This window comes from Musca autumnalis, unplaced genomic scaffold (genome assembly GCF_047663935.1).
Source record: "Musca autumnalis isolate F117 unplaced genomic scaffold, ASM4766393v1 scaffold_1, whole genome shotgun sequence".
Lineage (NCBI taxonomy): Eukaryota > Metazoa > Arthropoda > Insecta > Diptera > Muscidae > Musca > Musca autumnalis.
In genome coordinates this window covers 125869746-125888087 of record NW_027411644.1, presented here as the reverse complement: position 1 = coordinate 125888087, position 18342 = coordinate 125869746, and the positions used below count along the sequence as shown (strand labels likewise).

Genomic DNA, 18342 nt, shown 5'->3' with positions numbered 1-18342 from the left:
CTCTGAAATTTTCAAGAATCGATCTAAAGCTTCTATGATAATTTCTGTTTAATATTGCATGTGTGCCCTTCATTCAAATGAATGTCCAGTGGCAACTTAAGGGCCGACTGTGTCGTCCTTCTTATAATGTACATATGTATATCTTATATACCTGATGAAGCTATAGCTATCGATATGTAGCCTTCTAATCTAAACACTTGTTTTCCAATAAGACCAAGGTTTCGTTATGTATAACATCTAGTATTTCCATTGATTTGTAACATATTTAAGAAAGTGGGAGTTGTCGAGTCTTATGACTAAAATAAGTGCCCTGAGCCGAGGAAATGGACACGTTCGTAAGTTTTACATATATAGCGCATTTAAAAAAATAGTGAACAGGGGATAACCCGCTTCTCCGAAAATCAACAATATATATAGCCTATTTCACCCTTTGGCCATCCCTGTACATCAACTGAAAATTACATGGAAATCGGTTCAAAAGTTTTGGAGATATAACATATGTAAAAAAAATGAACGTGGTCGGGACATAAGGCCTTAAATTAGTGTCACCATTGTCTATCGAATTAATTTTCAAGCCCCGCTCTGCCGATTTTCAGCAGAATATATAGCTTATTTTCAGTAGGGGACATCCCCGTAGATCATCTGAAAATTACATGAAAATCGGTTCAGAAGTTTTGGAGATATAACATATTTAAAAACGGCATGGTCGGGCCTTTAGGTCCCTAATAAGGACCTAGGGTGGGGGACACAAACACCATTGCAAATTCATTTTCAAGCTGACACGTTCGCAAGGTTTACAAAAAATAGTTTTTTTTTTAAAAAATAGGGCCTAGTGGAGGTTCCCCGGTCCCTCCGAAATTCAACACAATATATTGCCTATTTTCATCAGCGGTCATCGCTGTACATTCTCTGAAATTTTCATGAAAATCGGTTCAGTAGTTTCAGAGATATAACATATTTAAAAAAGTGGGCGTGGTCGGGTATTTAGGCCCTAAATAAGTACCAATATTTAAAAAGTGTGCGAGTAATGTTTTTGGTGATTAATCCAATAAATAAATCCGTTTGTTAATAGTTGTTAAATATTTTATTGAAATTCAATATTTTTCAAAACTCATTTATTTGAAGGGAACAACCTATTTATTTGAAGGGAAACTGAAAAGTGACAAAAAGGAAAATATGTTTTAACAGGAAAAGAAAATTTTATCAGAGCAGGAATAGCTGCCATCATTACAGTATTTAGGACCATACCAAAACCATAGATGATAGCACTCGTATGTCAGATATATATTCACCGGACAATAGCCGGATACTATTCCCGCATTTTCACACACAATATCAGGAACCTATGACTTATCCTGATGACGTTATTGTAGTTTATAGTACTAAAATACGTAATTTTACAAAGTCCGATCTGGGTTATCAATATTTTCCCTATATATATCCACCATAGATATTTCAAAAACAGTTTGGATCGAGCACACGTAATCTTCTGAAAGAATTTATTATGAAAAAACATCAATAAAATTTATTTTGTGACCGCAGATAACGAAAATGCGAATAAAAACGGTAGAATATGGTCCTAATTCATATATAAAACTTCAGGAGATGTTAAATGTTATAGCTACAAATTTCTTTTGTTTAGAGACTCATAATGATATTTGATTTAGAACATTTCTTCTTTTGACACAACCCCCGAAAAGTGTGGTATTTTTGGAGATTTTGACTAAGTATGGAATAAATTTTAATTAAGAGTCTAAAAGTTTAACAAATAATTTCTACCTATAATATCTAGTTTTGTAACGTCATTTTCTTAACAAAGTATTTTACTTAGATAACTAGTTTGTTCTGGGACTTACAATGAAATTTTGTGTAGAATATTTTTTCTTTTAACACCTTTCATGCATCAACTCGAAAAAGAACAAAACAATTTTATTCAAAAGATATTTGGTTGTTTTGTTGGCAAGTTTGATGTACATATTTTCTTGATATGTATATATTGTAAAAACATATTTCATTTATTCGGCGACTTATATTGAAATTTGATGGAAATTATTTTTTGTCTTTGACTTAATAAATTCAGATAAAGTACAACATTAACCCTAAAACGTGATTTTACTTTTGGCAGAATCCTGGCGTTTAGGTACGATTTAGAGTTTTGGTGTATTTGGGGACCTATAGTAAATTTTTATGACAAATAATTTTGTAGAATATTTTGATCTGATACGATCATATTTTAAAGGAGTTTTTAAACGTTTCTGAAAAAGGGGCCAAAAAGATCCGTTTAATGACTCGCATGAGGGTTAATTTTTTTCACAAAATGATATCCCGCATTGTTGTCAGTAATATTGCCAAAGACACTTTATACCTAAAATGCAAGAATTCTAAGGAATCTGATGTCGAATATTTCAAAACCTGTAGAAATCGGCGGAACTTGCCACGCCTATTTAGGTTACTTCCCGACGTAAACTTTCAAAACGCCGATACACGGTCCTCTTTCATAATCTGGCCGAATTATCTTGTAATTATTTTTTGTGTTGTTCATTGTAATGGGTATTGAGTAAACAGATATTGAAGTAAAATGGGAAAGAGTGATATATAGCTATTTGTAATTTTAATACAATAAATAATTATTATAATTTTTTAAAAAGTAGGGCATGGGGGATGTTCCCCGCCCCCTCGGAAATTAAAAAAAAATATATATACTACCTATTTTTACCACGGGTGTTTTCCGTATATTCTCTGAAAATTTCAAGAAAATCGGATCAGCCGTTTTTGAGTCTATACGGAACATACAAACATATTAAGATACACACATTGTCTTTTATATATAAGATAAAATTATATATGTAACTAGCAGACCCCGGTCCGCGTTGCTGGCCCGTCGTAATGAGTTTTAATGACAACTTTTTATCGACTTTATGCTTGAAAATTCAAAAATAGGTATTTTCTACCTCACTTCTTTGGTCTATTGTCAAACCGAGAAGGATTTTTTGTCTGTAACCTTTCTTTTCTCTTACGGACTTTATCGGATTTTTTCGCCAATTTATGCTTTTTAGGATTTATTATCGTCCATGTCCCTGTCTTTTAAATCGAATTCTCTCGCTTATTGAGACTTATATGTTTTAGCTTTTCATGGCTGATGGACCGTTGAACCTCACCATTCAAGTAAATTTGTAAATACATAGTTTTTCTTGATCGGTGGCGCAACCACCGTTGTCTCAAAAACTAATTTGCAACCCGATGCACTCATAAGTTTAGCAAATATAGCGATTATAAAATAAAAGGCCCCGAAATTCGTCCGCAAATATACAGCATTTTGGACCACAGGACATTCCTGAACATTTTTTGAATATTAGGTTCAGTAGTTTTGGAAAAATAATGTTTTGGTCATCAGTTTTCAAGATATAACATATTAAAAACCGATATAATCATACATTTGGCTTATATATAGGGTTTAACAGAAAGGCATGGGGAAGGTACCCCACCTCTTCCGAAATTCATAATATGTACATAATAACGGCAAACATTGAGCTTGCGACAAAAGCTTTATGGAAATCCCCTCAGTAGTATTGGAGTTATGACATATTAAAAAAACAGGCGTGGTCGTTCCTATAGGCCCTAAAGAAGTACCTAGTTTGTAGATTAATCCGTAAATTTTTAATCCGATACATGCATAATTTTTGCAAATATAACGTTTTTTTTAAAAATATCACATAGGGGAGGTACCCCGCTCCCTATGGAATTCAATAAAATATGTAACCTGTTTTTGGGGGGCGTGGTAAACTTTTCTTTCCAAAAAACCTAAGTTGGGTTATGACAGCATTTGATTTTTATTCATAAAGGTAAGGCGTTTTTTTTCAAATATGCCCCCTTCAAAATTCAAGAAAATATGCCCGTGTATTCCCTGACATTTTCAGGAAAATCGGTTCAGTAGTTTTGTAGATGTAACATATTTTAAAAAGTGGGTGTGGTCAAGTCATTGGATCCTAAAAAAGTGGGTAAGATCTTCCGAAATAGATACATTCGTAATTATTGTAAATATAACATTTTTAAAAAAGTAAGGTATAGGGGAAGTTCCCCGCCCTTCCCAAATTCAACTGAATTTGTAGCCTATTTTAAGCGAGGGTCATCCTTGTACATTCCTTGGCAATTTCAGGAAAATCGGTTCAGTAGTTTTTGTAGAAATGATAAAAATTGAAAAAAGTGGGCGTACATTTTCTTTGCATAAAAAAAAATATCGAAATCGGTCCAGCCGTTCTCAACTGACGCCATGACCAACGAACGACATTTGATTTTTATTTTTAAAGATTTAAAAGTTTAGACAAATCGCGATTTCCTTGAAAATCCCTTCAGTAGTTTTGTAGATATAACCTAATTAGAAAGTGAGCGTGGTCGGATCTTGAGTCCCAAAATAAGTACGTAAGGTTGGAGACACAATCGCCATTGACTCGCAAATAAATTCCGAAACCGATACATTCGTATTTGTTGCAAATATAGCATTTTTACAAAAATAGGGCATAGGGGAAGTACCCGCCCGATCTGAAAGTCGAAAAATATGTAGCCTATTTTTATCGGGGACCAACCCTGTACATTTGCTGAAAGTTTCAGGAAAATCGATTCAGTAGTTTCGTAGATATAACATATTTAAAAAAGTGGGCGTTGTCCTGTCTTAATGCCCCAAATAAGCACGTAAGGTCGGAGACACAATCGCCATTGACTCGGAAATTAATTTTTAAAGCAATACATTTGTAATTGTTGCAAATATTGCATTTTTACAAAAATAGGGCATAGGGGAGGTACCCCGCCCGATCCGAAATTCAACCAAATGTGTAGCCTATTTCAACAGGTTGCCATCACTCTACGTTCCCTGAAATTTTCAGGAAAATCGGTTGAGTAGTTTCGTAGATATAAGATATTTATAAAAGTGGGCGGAAAAGTGGGCGTGGCCAATTTTTCTTTGCATAAAAACCTAAACTGGACTATGACTAACATTTCCACAAAAAATTATCCAAATCGCTCCAGCCGTTTTCCACTGATTCAATTACCAACAAACGACAATTGAGTTTTATATATAAAGATGATATGGCGATAAAATTAGTGAGAAACAAAAGCGTGTATCATTTTGGTTATGTCGTGCTGCTTTAGAGCTTGGTTTGAGTCATATATGTGCTTAAAGTGACTCCAATTTTTTTTTTTTTTTTCAAAAAAGCTCATATACAAAATCTTTAAAAGCTTTTTGTGTGTGAGCTTTTTTATCGAATCACCTTATAATTAAGATTTTATATAATCTTATGTAGAAAGTCATCAAGCTGTGGTACAGGGATATGGGGTTGTAAAAAAGTCATAACCATATTGGACACCCATATTGTTTGTCACATTCGTAACACATGAGTCTGGTCATACCCATATAATTTCTCAGTAAACTTTATTAACATTTTCGTCTTTTATTTTTATAATGTCAGAAATAAAGCAGAAAAGCAAGACAAGCAAGCTAGGGCAGCTTATGTACCCAGGCCTCGGCACATAAGAAGCCTCGCCGCCTGGCTTTCTTGCCTTGCCTCATTTCCGACATTATAAAAATAAAAGAATAAAGAAATCCTAGCCAATTTCTAACATTTCTTCTTTTTTATTTTATTTTTATTATATCAGAAATGAGGCAAGGCAAGAAAGCCAGGCAGCAAGACTTCTTTTGTACCAAGGCCTGGGTACATAAGCAGCCTCGCCTGATTGCCTGCTTCATTTCTGACATAATAAAACTAAGAGAATAAAGAAGGCTGAACCGATTTCGAACTAGGTTGCACTTTTTAACTTTATTCTTTTGTTTTTATGTCAGAAATAAAACAGGAAAGCAGGCGCTGCTGCAGACAGTCTTCTGTAGTCTTCTCTGCCTTTTCCTAAAGTAAATCAATTTGGGAGGTAGTCACACTTTTAAAAACGTTGTTTTTCGTTCCTTTACTAGGCGTTTACACAAGACAGTCTGCCTGCAAATACAACCCTGATTTACTAACACATACATACACTTGTCGGCTGTCTCCCAGCTGTCCATAATTTTTGTCACAGACAGATGGGTTAACAAATTTTTGACATTTTTGTACAATTAAGTGAGATAATAATTGAAATGTGTTGAAAGCACAATAACATGAACAAAAACAATATATGTGAACGGAAAACAAAAAGAAATCGACTATTTTCATTCATAATTCTACAACTGTTTTTCAGTTGTATGTATGCCTACATCACCCAGGCAAGTTTTGGGGTTTTGACAATCAATCAATGTCCTGTCATGTGTAAACGCAGGGGTACTTTTCTATAAAATTTGTTATAAAAGAGCAATTTTAACAGTTCTCTTTTTGCCGCTTTTACAATTAAAAAAGTAAAGGAACAAAGTTATTATATGCATATGTGGGAAAAGTCAAACATTGAAAGTGGTGTAAATATTTGTGATTGAGTAACTGGTACAAACAAATACTTCCAGCTGAAGATTGTTACAGATCTATGCAGTAACTCTAGGAATTGTTCGAAATGCGAGATGTTCGAAATTCTATGAAGGAACAATGTTATAATTAAATATATTATTATTATTATTATTTATTTATTCCATTAAATAATACTAAAGCCTCCAAGGCCAATGTACAGTATTATGAGTATACAAACATCCTAAGTAGAAACTTAAACCTAAAAATAACTAAGTACTACATTATAATTAGCTCCCCAGCCGTAATTAATATTAAAAAAATCGCAAAAAGAGTAGAAAATGAGGCCAATATAAGCAACAAGGAGTAAAACGACGTGTTTAACATAATAGTATTTTTTCCTAGAAGCAGAAACATGTTATGACAGTATTACATCAAAAACTAAGCAAATAGTTGAAAAGTTTCAAACGAAAGGCATTATTGGACTGGGAAAAAATTCTGAGTTCAATCGGCAAATAATTCCACATTCGAGCAACACGAATAACGAACGATCTCTCAAATGTAGAGTTATATATTCTAGGTATAAAAATCTGAGAAGCTCTAGAAGACACTGAAAATCTGAACATGTTTGACAAGATATAGGGTACACCATTTCTTATTATCTTATAAAAATTACATAAAACCCTAATTGAAACAAACCTTTCAAAATCAATACCCAAAAGATCTTTGACATAACTCGAAATGTGCTCATTTCTCCTAACTCCATAGACAAAGCGAGCAATGCAATTGACAATACGCTTCAACTTTGAAGAAACACGATCAACCGTACCAGACACCACCTCCAAACCATAAATTATGTGAGGCATTAGAAGAGCAAAAGCCAAGCGTTTCTTCACCCAAGATGGAATAAATATATTCGTTGAGTATTGTTTACGAATGATTCCACAAACCTTCCTCTGAATAAAGTCGATATGAGTGTCGAATGACAGTTTTTCATCTACAAAAATACCCAACATTTTATGACAATTAACTAAACTTATTTGATTCTGTTCAATACAAATATTTAGATCATAATTATGACTTCCAAATCGGATAGCTTTTGTCTTTGTGGGATTTATAGTAAGTGAACTATCAAGAGACCATTGTTTGAACAAGTCAAGACCATGATTTATTTCATGTTCTAAAGAATTAGGAGAATCAACATTATCACCAAAAAGAAGATACACATCATCCGCAAATAAAAGCGGTTGGCAATTTGTGTTATTAAATCTCTAACAGAAAGTGTAGTAGAAGACTCTCCATTATGCGAAACAAATTGCAATCTGTCACACAAATATGATGCAATAAGCTTACAAGCTGAGACTGAAAAATTGAATCCATTATTAAGCTTCATCACTAACAGATGATGAGAAATAGTATTGAATGCTTTAGTTAAATCTAAAGAGACAATAACACTATTCTTATTCAAGTTCGAATTGCTTCGAATCATATCCGTCATATATAACAACAAACTTGTGGTACTATGATCCTTACGAAAGGCGAACTGTCCATCATATAAATATCTACTCACATGAGACAAGATCTGGTCTTTCATATATATCAACCTTTTAATATGAATGATTTTCAAACTAAATTCAATGAGTTCGATGTGGAATTCAAAAAGATGGGAAAATTCAATATACTTGATTCGTTTTCGTAAATTTTTGGTGTTCATAACAAAATCAGAAAATTTAATTATTTGAGTAACAGACGGCACACAATTCATGAAAAGTGGTGGGGAATGCAATTTTATTTATTTTCATAGAAGGATACACTCATACGAACCGCCGTTTCTTCATATTATCTCGATTATTTATTAACAAATTTGCTTATTCCGAATTTTCACACATAAATTGTTCGATAAAGTAAATTGAGTTTTTAAGAGAGAGAGAGAGGATGAAGGAACTCTTTCCTTCCCGCTCTCTCCCAAAAACATAATTTACACACGCACACAAAATTCTCAATATTTGCAACTTTTGACAGTGTGTTAGTAACATTGTATGCACGCATGCTGCAAAACAAAAACAAATCAAAACATTTGTGTGTTCTTTCGTTGCGTTCGGGTCGTGCGTGTGTGAATTGCCGAAAAACTTCGTAACTTTAACAATATCAAAGCACGACATTGATTTACATTGTTTTCTTATTTTTTGGTTGTCATCTGTTCATTGGTGTTGCCCTCAACCAATACATATTACGTACAGATACAGATGCAAAATTCACAAAATAGGCTTTCAGAAACCCTGATATAGAAGCTTTGCCGGAGTAGACGAAAGCTTGTAGAACGGTGATCTGCAAACGGTGGAAATTCTATGATTTGCGGTAGACACAAAAAAGCGATATTAGTACACAACGCCACTCCCTTTCAACATTCCGTTGAAAGCCAAACATTGTTGATTCATATTTAACGCTGTTGGGAAATCACTTTGTATCAAAATACGTTGCTTTAAATTATTTCAACAAACAAACAAAAATATTGTGTATTGTATTTTGAAAATGTCAAATATTTTTCATTATATTCTTTATAGTTTTTCCAGCCTTGAAGTCGTGTTCTCAATTTCAAATAGTTAATAATTTTTTGTTCCTAAATAAATTTTGTATAAAATTGAATATCTTTGTGCGTTCCGCTTAAAAGGCAAATATAAAAGGGGGAAATCTTTCCGAAAAGAAGAAAGAAAATACATATCCCCAAGAGGTTATGCACCCAGAACGTTGCGGTCAATTTTAAGCGGAATTGGATTGTGGATCAACATGAAGGACAGCAAAAATATTTCTGAATATTTGAACAAATTTTCAAGCATTTCGGATCAATTGGCAGAAGCTGGAATACAAATCAAGGAGGAACTTTTGGTAATAACCCTATTGTCAAATTTGGAAAAGAATTATGAGAATTTCGTTCACAATGATCGCTGCTGCTACCGGAACGTAAACAGAAAATGATTCAGTGCATGTGTGTTGACAATGGAGCAACAAGCCATATGTGTTCCCTGAAGTATTATTTTACAAGTCTAGAAGGTTCGGATGAAACCATAATGTTAGCCGACAAGAAAATCATAAAAGCCAAAAAAAGGGTTCGGCGAATTGCGGGTAAACGGATCAAATATTAGGGCGAAGAATGTCATTTATTATCCTGAGTTGAATGAAAACTTTATTTCCGTTAACAAAATGGTAGAGAATAGATGTTCCGTGAAAATTTTTAAAGCCGGCGTGAGATTATTGATGAATGCCGTATTCTATTGAGAGCTACCATAAAAAATGATTTGTACGTCTTGATGCTCAACCTGTAAGTAATCAAATTTGTTCTATTAGCACTTCCAATAGTCTATGGAATAGAAGATTTGGACACTTAAATTATCAGAGATTGAAAGAGTTATGCTCTAAGAATTGGGTCAATGACTTGACTTTCAATTCCCACTGTAGCGACAAATGTGATGTGTGAATGATTGGAAAAATACACTCCATCGTTTGCCAAACAATCGGAGAGAAAATCGAAGGACTTGCTTGAAGTGATTCATTCGGACGTATTTAGTCCGATGAATGTTGATTCATTGGGTGGATCAAAGTACTTCGTGACATTTATCGATGATAAATCCGTATTTCGTGAAGAAAAAGTCCGAAGTTTTCGAACAGTTTAATGCATTCAAGAGCATGGTGGAGTTGCTAACGGGTTGCAAAATTAAAGCTTTGAGAAGCGATAATGGGGGTGAATACTTAAGGGGCAGTTTACACTATATGTAAATGTCATATGACAAGAATTTTTCCATCGTTATATATTCGCTAATATGTGTAATATTGGAGATTTTCCTTACGTCATTTACTCTGTGCGTCCACACCAGCAAAAATGTAAAAAACTACTTCTCCACATTGCCTCCGTGGGTAAATATGGAATTTTTTTATTTCGTGTCATATGACATTGATAGATAGTGTAAACTACCCCTAAGCAACGAATTTAACAATTATCTTGAAACTAATGGGATTAAGAGACAACTAACTGTTCCCTACACCCCACAGCAAAATTGTGCACATTAGTTGAAATTGGACGTTGTCTTCTTATTGAATCGATCAAAGTTTGTGGGCCGAGGCGGATGCTAATGCAACATATCTTACAAAAAGATGGCCATCAAAATTTTTGGAAAACACAACACCAATGGAGGGTCTGCTCGGTGTGGCACTGAACAAAAAGGCAGCTGGAAAGTTTCAAGAAAAAGGCGAGAGAATGGTCATGTTTGGATATTCATTAGTATCTCAAGCGTATAGGTTCTACGATCACAAATATAAACAAGTTGTGGAAAGACGGGACGTTATCTTTGATGAAGATAAAATATTTGAAAAATCTCAAGAGCGTGTGCCAGAAATTTATTTTTATGTGCCGTCGGAAAATTTAGAAACGCAGGAATCTACCGAAATTGAAGAAATGGAGTAATCTAATGAAACCGAAGAATTTCTCGGATTTACTTCTTCAGATAAGCAAGAAAATCCTGAACCATGTGGTGGAGGGTAGTATTCCTAAAATTATTAAGAAGCAATATCCAGTAAACTATGTACCAAATGGAAGCAAGCCATGGAGAATGAGATGCTGTCTCATCATCAGAATACGTGGACAATGCAGGATCTTCCGCCTGGGTATAAGCCAATCAATTGCTAGTGGGGTTTTGCAACAAAGAAAAATAAGAACGGAAAGGTGGAACGATAAAAGTTGCCCAATGAATGATACGGACAAAGAATCTTACGAAGTTGAACCATAGTTGAACCATTTTTTCCAGAACCTACAATAATCTGCTATTTTTGAAATTTCTGTCAAATTTATAAAGAAACAATTTTGAAACATTTGAAAATCGTAGACACTTTCAGGTTCTATAAAGGCTAAGTAGATTTTAAAAATGATTTGATTGATCCGCAAAATAACAAACATCATTAAGTTGATTTTAAACTGGGGGACGCATAAAGAGACACACAATGTCGAAATCTCTCTCAGTTGCAAAAAGCGAACATCAAAAAAAGGGATTGTTTCACAGCGTGTCGAGTTATTTTTTCTTATTGTAAATTAAAAATTTCGTCATAGATCAAGTTATAAAAAATCGCATGCGAGATTTCTTATAAAATATACCGTTTCCGACTTTTGCTCGATCGCTTTCGTAAGTTGTTAAGTTAGATTTAATACATGTGTTTTTAAATTTGTTTCCTTATTGTAAATAAAATTGAGTCATAGAGCAAACCTGAATATGCTGGAAGCAATGAGCGCGATTTTTTATAAAATATGCCGTTTTTGACTTTTGCTCCATCGCTTCCAGCATCTTCAGCAGACGATTTCTGTACCAAATTTTTTGAGATACCGACATATATCGGTAAAATTAAAATACATTTAATTTCGGTAACTAACGATATTTAGCGATAAAATAAAATTGTCGCTCAGTCCTACCTGTAGCAACATTGTTGTCAACTTTTATTGATAATTTTGATAATTTTTTAATGTTACCCACTTTTGTCGGTGTTAACGCCGAAATCCTGTGTCACAGAGGTCCTTGTTGGCTTCTGGCAACTCAGCCTTTTTCCTATTCTATACATATTCGAATTTTTCTTCCAATAACTTTTACTTCCATTACACTACATTGTAATCCGGCTCGAAGGACCAAATGAAAACACCAAGTTTGAGCGTTGGTTGTTTTCTTGTAGAAAATCAAAAGCTAGAAACCTGAACCAAAGAAATATTGTCGGAAGCACAATATTTCTCCCAGATTGGATTGCGTGAAAGTAGAAGAAAATAAAAACACAGGCGGAATCAATTTGTGAATATAAACAGAATAATGTTTCTTTTTATTGAAAGAAAGTAGGAAGTAAATTGAGGAGATCGATTCTTACCGAATTGTACAATGGTTGAATAGCAAGTGATTGAGCAAATAGTAAGTAAGAAAGTCCGAGAAAGCACAGACGACAGGTTTCGAACTAAAAAAGCAGAACACACACATCTATGTATGTGTAGATGAGCGGCAGTGTGAAGAAAAATGAATAAATAGAATAGGAAAAAGGCTGAGTTGCCAGAAGCCAACAAGGACCTCTGTGACACAGGATTTCGGCGTTAACAGTCGGTAACTCAAAAATTGAGTTACAGAATTCCACTACAGGTTTGCTATACGATTCAATTTTTTATTTACAATTTAGTGTGGCGTTATAGAAAATCGCAAGCACACAAGAAGAACAAAAACCAAGATATTTCTACAAACGGGAACCAATAAGATCCACAATCTTCCCCGAGTGGATTTCGACGAAACTTCTCCGAAGATGAAAGCCAATCTACCCCTCAGAAAAAGCTTTTATCCGGAATACGTTTTAAAACTAAAACAACTAAACCTTGTTGCGAGGAAACACAGGAAAAAAAAAACAACAATCAATCAAAAAACAATTAATATTGTGTCCATTTTGTCGTCAAATTGTTGGAAAAGCCGTAGAGATTTATATATGATTTCAGCATATATACAGTGAGTCAATTAAGTATTTTGCCTCTTTAGAAAATTGAAAAATTTTCAATAAAATCGTTTGAAACCATCAAATTAGTGGTCAAAAAGTGGAATATTTATGTGTAGTATGTTTGTGGGTAGTTTAGTATTCAATATCTGCAAGAAACGCAGCGAAAGGCTTAATGGTCTTCTAGATATTGACCAAAATCTATAACAACATAAAATATTTTACCTCAAAAAAGTATTTTGCCTTTTACATATTTTTGAGAAAAATACATTTTTGTTACACGCTAAAGATTTTTATTGTAACCTTTGGAGATTATCACATTCTACAACTGTTTCGGCACCAGTTCTACCAAGTTGCGACATGTTTACGCGGTTATTTTCTCCAATTTTCCTACATTAATTTCTTTGACAATATGTTTTATTAATTTTGGTCATTACCGACATTAATCTCTAAGAAAATCAGTGAAAAATGATTCGCTGCTACCTTCAAATCCTAGCAAAAGCGTAAAAAATAAATAAAAGCCTAAAATGCATCGCGAATAGTGAAAGAAATTATAGTTTGGAACTATGAAAATCAAGAACAGAGACAAAAAAATATTTAAAAAATCGCGAAGATCACTCCTGACCGCTTCCAAAAATGAATCGTGTCTTCAATACTAATCTCGGAACCAATGTCTTGGATGAAGTGTCCACAAGGTTCCAAAATCCAAAGATATTGACAGTGTTATAGAAAGAAAAAACCATATTATTTTTTAATAAATAAGACAAAATAGATCGCTCTTTATTGGTATTTTCCCGCAACATGTGAGGGTCATCCGATGCAAATATATTTAAATACCTTCGCCACTAAACCGCACCATTTTTAAAATCCAATTTTATAACTTCAGAGGTCTTGGCAAGGGATGATTGTTTCCCTATATTTTCCAATTATTTTCTAATGCTTTATTTGCTACAAAACCATCAATATCTCTGGATTTTGGAAACTTGTGTATAATTTATGCAAGACATTGGTTTCGAGATTAATATTGAAGGCACGATTAATTTTTGGAAGCGGTAAGGAAGGATCTTCGCGATTTTTTAAAGAATTTTTTGCCTCTGTTCTTGATTTTCATAGTTCCAAACTATAATTTCTTTCACTATTCGCGATGCATTTTAGGTTTTTATTTATTTTTTACGCTTTTGCTAGGATTTGAAGGTAGCAGCGAATCATTTTTCACTGATTTTCTTAGAGATTAATGTCGGTAATGACCAAAATTAATAAAACATATTGTCAAAGAAATTAATGTAGGAAAATTGGAGAAAATAACCGCGTAAACATGTCGCAACTTGGTAGAACTGGTGCCGAAACAGTTGTAGAATGTGATAATCTCCAACGGTTACAATAAAAATCTTTAGCGTGTAACAAAAATGTATTTTTCTCAAAAAATATGTAAAAGGCAAAATACTTTTTTGAGGTAAAATATTTTATGTTGTTATAGATTTTGGTCAATATCTAGAAGACCATTAAGCCTTTCGCTGCGTTTCTTGCAGATATTGAATACTAAACTACCCACAAACATACTACACATAAATATTCCACTTTTTGACCACTAATTTGATGGTTTCAAACGATTTTATTGAAAATTTTTCAATTTTCTAAAGAGGCAAAATACTTAATTGACTCACTGTAATTCAATTTCATTTTTAAATAAATCTGAAGTTTACTATATGGACTGGTAAAGTCTTTTATTACGGAAGACGGACATGACGCCTAATGGGCCTGATGTTGAGCTGGTAAACTATCGATATCGTCCCCATTCGATTTTGTCGATATTTCCGTTTCAAAATATCGATAAAATCGATACTATCGTAGATTTTCAACCCTATTTATTAAGAATCAAAATTGCCGACAAATGTGTCTTGTTTACATTTCGTATGTCATTGAAATGTTGTTGAAAAATTAAATTTTAAAAATTCTGTACTTTGTGATTGCGTGATCTCGAGGTGGAGTTTTAAGAGATTTGTTCCATCCCAATTTGACGAAATCATTTTGGGGAATAATATTACATATTCACTTTCTATTTTTACTGATTGGTCGGTCGTGTGCCGAGAATAGTTAAAAGTTAAACATAGAGAAGCAGTTTTAATTAATACAAAATAAAAATTAATCATAAAGACTTTCTGCAGTATACTTCCATGCCTCTGTTCGGTATCATGAGTTCCGACTCGGTTGAACTTGAACTATGGAATTGGGTATCTCTTCCATTTATACATCTGGCATGCTTATAAAATTGTTGGCTGGTGCCAAAATTGGTTAGCGACACTCCCATTGTTTATGTCATGACTGGCGTCTATGGTAATCGGTCCGAAATAGGTGTTTCTGTTTGATTTTCGATCACCATCCAATTATTTACCAACGGTTTGATGCTGTTGCTTTGGCTGAATTGTTGCAAACCCTGATTTTGAAGGTGCAGTTATTGCCTTGTTCCACTTGATGTGCACCCGTAACGATAAGGTTCGTGCTTTGGGTGAATCTTTCTACCGTCAAAGTAAAAAAGTTGGCAACACTGAAGTGTAAACGTAATTTTTTCGGCTGTGCTGAGATCGTTCTTAAAAAACGTAAAATTTAACGCAAAACAAATATATAATAATCAACAAAAGAATTGATTTGTATGTATCAAAACACATAATTTCACGTTGAATTGAAATGAACATGCCTAAAGCTGCTGCTCGCCGTAGTGTTTGCATTAAAAAAACTTTGTGTGGACGATGTAAGAAAGAGATCAAAAAGGAATGTGAAGATTACATACAGTGCAATGTGTGTATGAAGAGTTATCATTTTCGTTGTTCTGGCATAACAAAGAGGAAATGAGAGACTTGTAGAAAATGAGAATGAGCCTTTCAACTGTCATGACTGTTGTAATGAAGATGGAAGTGAAAATAGTAAAGAGCTAAATACTATTAAAACGGAGTTGAGATAACTGGAGAAACTTGATCAGCTGACTGAGTCAATAAATTTCATGTCGTCTAAATTTGAAGAAGTATTTAAGGATGTGGCTGAAAATAAAAAGAAAATAGCGCCAATTGAGAAAGAAAACAAGATGTTAAAAACGGAAGTAAAATCTATTAAATATTCCGTAAAAATTCTCCATGATGAACGTGTAAAGAATGATTGCGTTATAAATGGTTTAAAAGTTGGAAGTGGTGTAAATGCTGTTGATGCTGTTTTGGCATTTTCAAATACCATCGGCATTGATTTGGGAGATAATGCGATTGATGCAGCGTACTTTGTGGGTAAAATAAACAAAGAAAATAGCAATCAAAACAAAACCATTGTTGTGAAGTTCTCTGGAAAGAGTCATAAAGAAAAATTTATGAAATCTAAAGCCAAACTAAGGGAGAAAGAAGAAACGAAGACTGTGTACGTGAACGATTATTTAAGTAAAGATACCTTAAATCTACTTCACTACGCAAGGTCATTGAAATCTATCGGGTTCCAATATGTCTATGCCAGAGATGGAAAAGTTTTTTGTAGGAAAAGTGATATTTCGAAGAATATGCTTATTAAGAGTGAAGAAGATGTTGATCAAATGTTGCTGGATGCCACAACTAATAAGCATTTCAACAGAAGATCAATGGTACAAAGCAGAGAAGTGGAAATAGATACAGAATCTAGCGATGATGGTGCTGGTGCTTCATACGAATTCCCTGAATGATTTTTTTAATATAATTGTTTTTAAATTTTTTGTTTTAACATTTTCTTAAATATTTTTAATGATTAAAGATCAATATTTCAAGAAATTTTCTAATTTTTTAAAATATATCAATGAATTAAATCAAGATTATTTTCATATTATAAGCATCAACTTCAGAAGTGTCTCTTCCATTGATAAATTTAATAAATTCAAAGCGTTATTATCGAATTTTACTAAACTGCCAGATGTTATAACAATTCAAGAGACATGGTTTCAAGAAAACTTAACTAAACTGTACTCAATTCCTGGATTTAAGAGTGTACATTGCTGCCGACATGATAATTATGGAGGTACTACTATATATATCAATACTCGATTTGATTTCACTGTTGAAATATGCAGGAGTGCTAACTATTTGGACATTTTAACTGTTCGATTGGACAATTTCAAAATTCAAAACAAGGCTTTTAAGATAGTTTCGTTCTATCGATCTCAAAAATGTTCTATTACTGATTTTATAGACACCTTTGACAATATTTTGAATACTCATGCGGAGAATCCTATTATACTTCTGGGTGATTCAAATATCGACATGTTTCGAAATGCTAATTTTGAGGAAATGCAGTCAATGTTTCAGAACTATGATTGTAGTTCTGAACACAACTTGATAACACGGCCAGCGAGTAGTTCATGTATAGATAATATTTTCAGTAATATGTGTATTGAGTTATTTGTAAATTCAGTGGAATGTGATCTTTCAGATCATAACTTTTTTCTTGTAAGTTTAATTGTAATAATAAGTCTGCAGACAATGTAGAGATGTTGAAGAAATATTGTGATTACCAAAAGGCTAAATCAATCTTACAGACTATTTTACCCAACAACTATGATGACCTTGATGCTTCACGTTTAACTGAAGAGATTTTATCTTGTTTGAACACTGCCATAAAGTTCTCCACAACTGAGGAAAGAAGTAACACCCAATTGCAGTTCCAAATATGTGCTTGGATTAATAAAAATCTCCAAAAACTGATCACTTGGAAGAATAACTTACTAAAAAAGGCGTAGGTTACGCAATAAAGATGCGAATCTTGAACATAAGTTAAAACGAGTAAGTCGAGTTATAAAAATTGCGTCTAGAGTCAGTAGGGAAAATTACTATGAGGATAATTTGAACAGAATAGGATCAAATCCTATGAAATGTTGGAATTTCATTAATAAATCCATTGGGAAATCCAAAATTTCTTGTTCTGAGGTACATGATGCAGAGGGTAATATTATAACCAATGACTTAGACAAAGCAAATCTTTTTAATAACTACTTTCTTACAATTGCATCTCAACTGAGACCACAAATTGGAACGCGTGCTGATGACACAGTAAATACATTACGCACTTTGTCAATGTTCAACAATAGGTTCAGAATTGACAATATTTGTATTGAAGATGTTTTGAGAACAATATTAAAATTGGATACCTCAAAAAGTCCGGGATATGACAATATATCCCCGAAATTTATCAGAAACTGTTCACGTGAATTGGCTCCAATATTAGTTCATCTTTTTACTGACTACTCTGATGTATTAAAAATTCATAAAATCATACCAATTCCTAAAGAAACAAACGTTGTAGCTATGGACAAATATAGACCAATTGCTGTTTTATCTGTAATAGATAAAATCATTGAGAAAATTTTGTTTGAACAACTTCAAACATATTTTGAAAGTAATCATTTAATGTATTGCTTACAATTTGGCTT

At 33.4% G+C, this 18342-nt stretch overlaps 1 protein-coding gene across 1 annotated transcript in view; it reads left to right on the top strand.

Moving 5' to 3' along the window:
* Positions 1-18342, top strand: part of lovit (loss of visual transmission) — a 206105-nt gene that overhangs the window by 127046 nt on the left and 60717 nt on the right. The gene's annotated exons all lie outside the window — the stretch shown is intronic.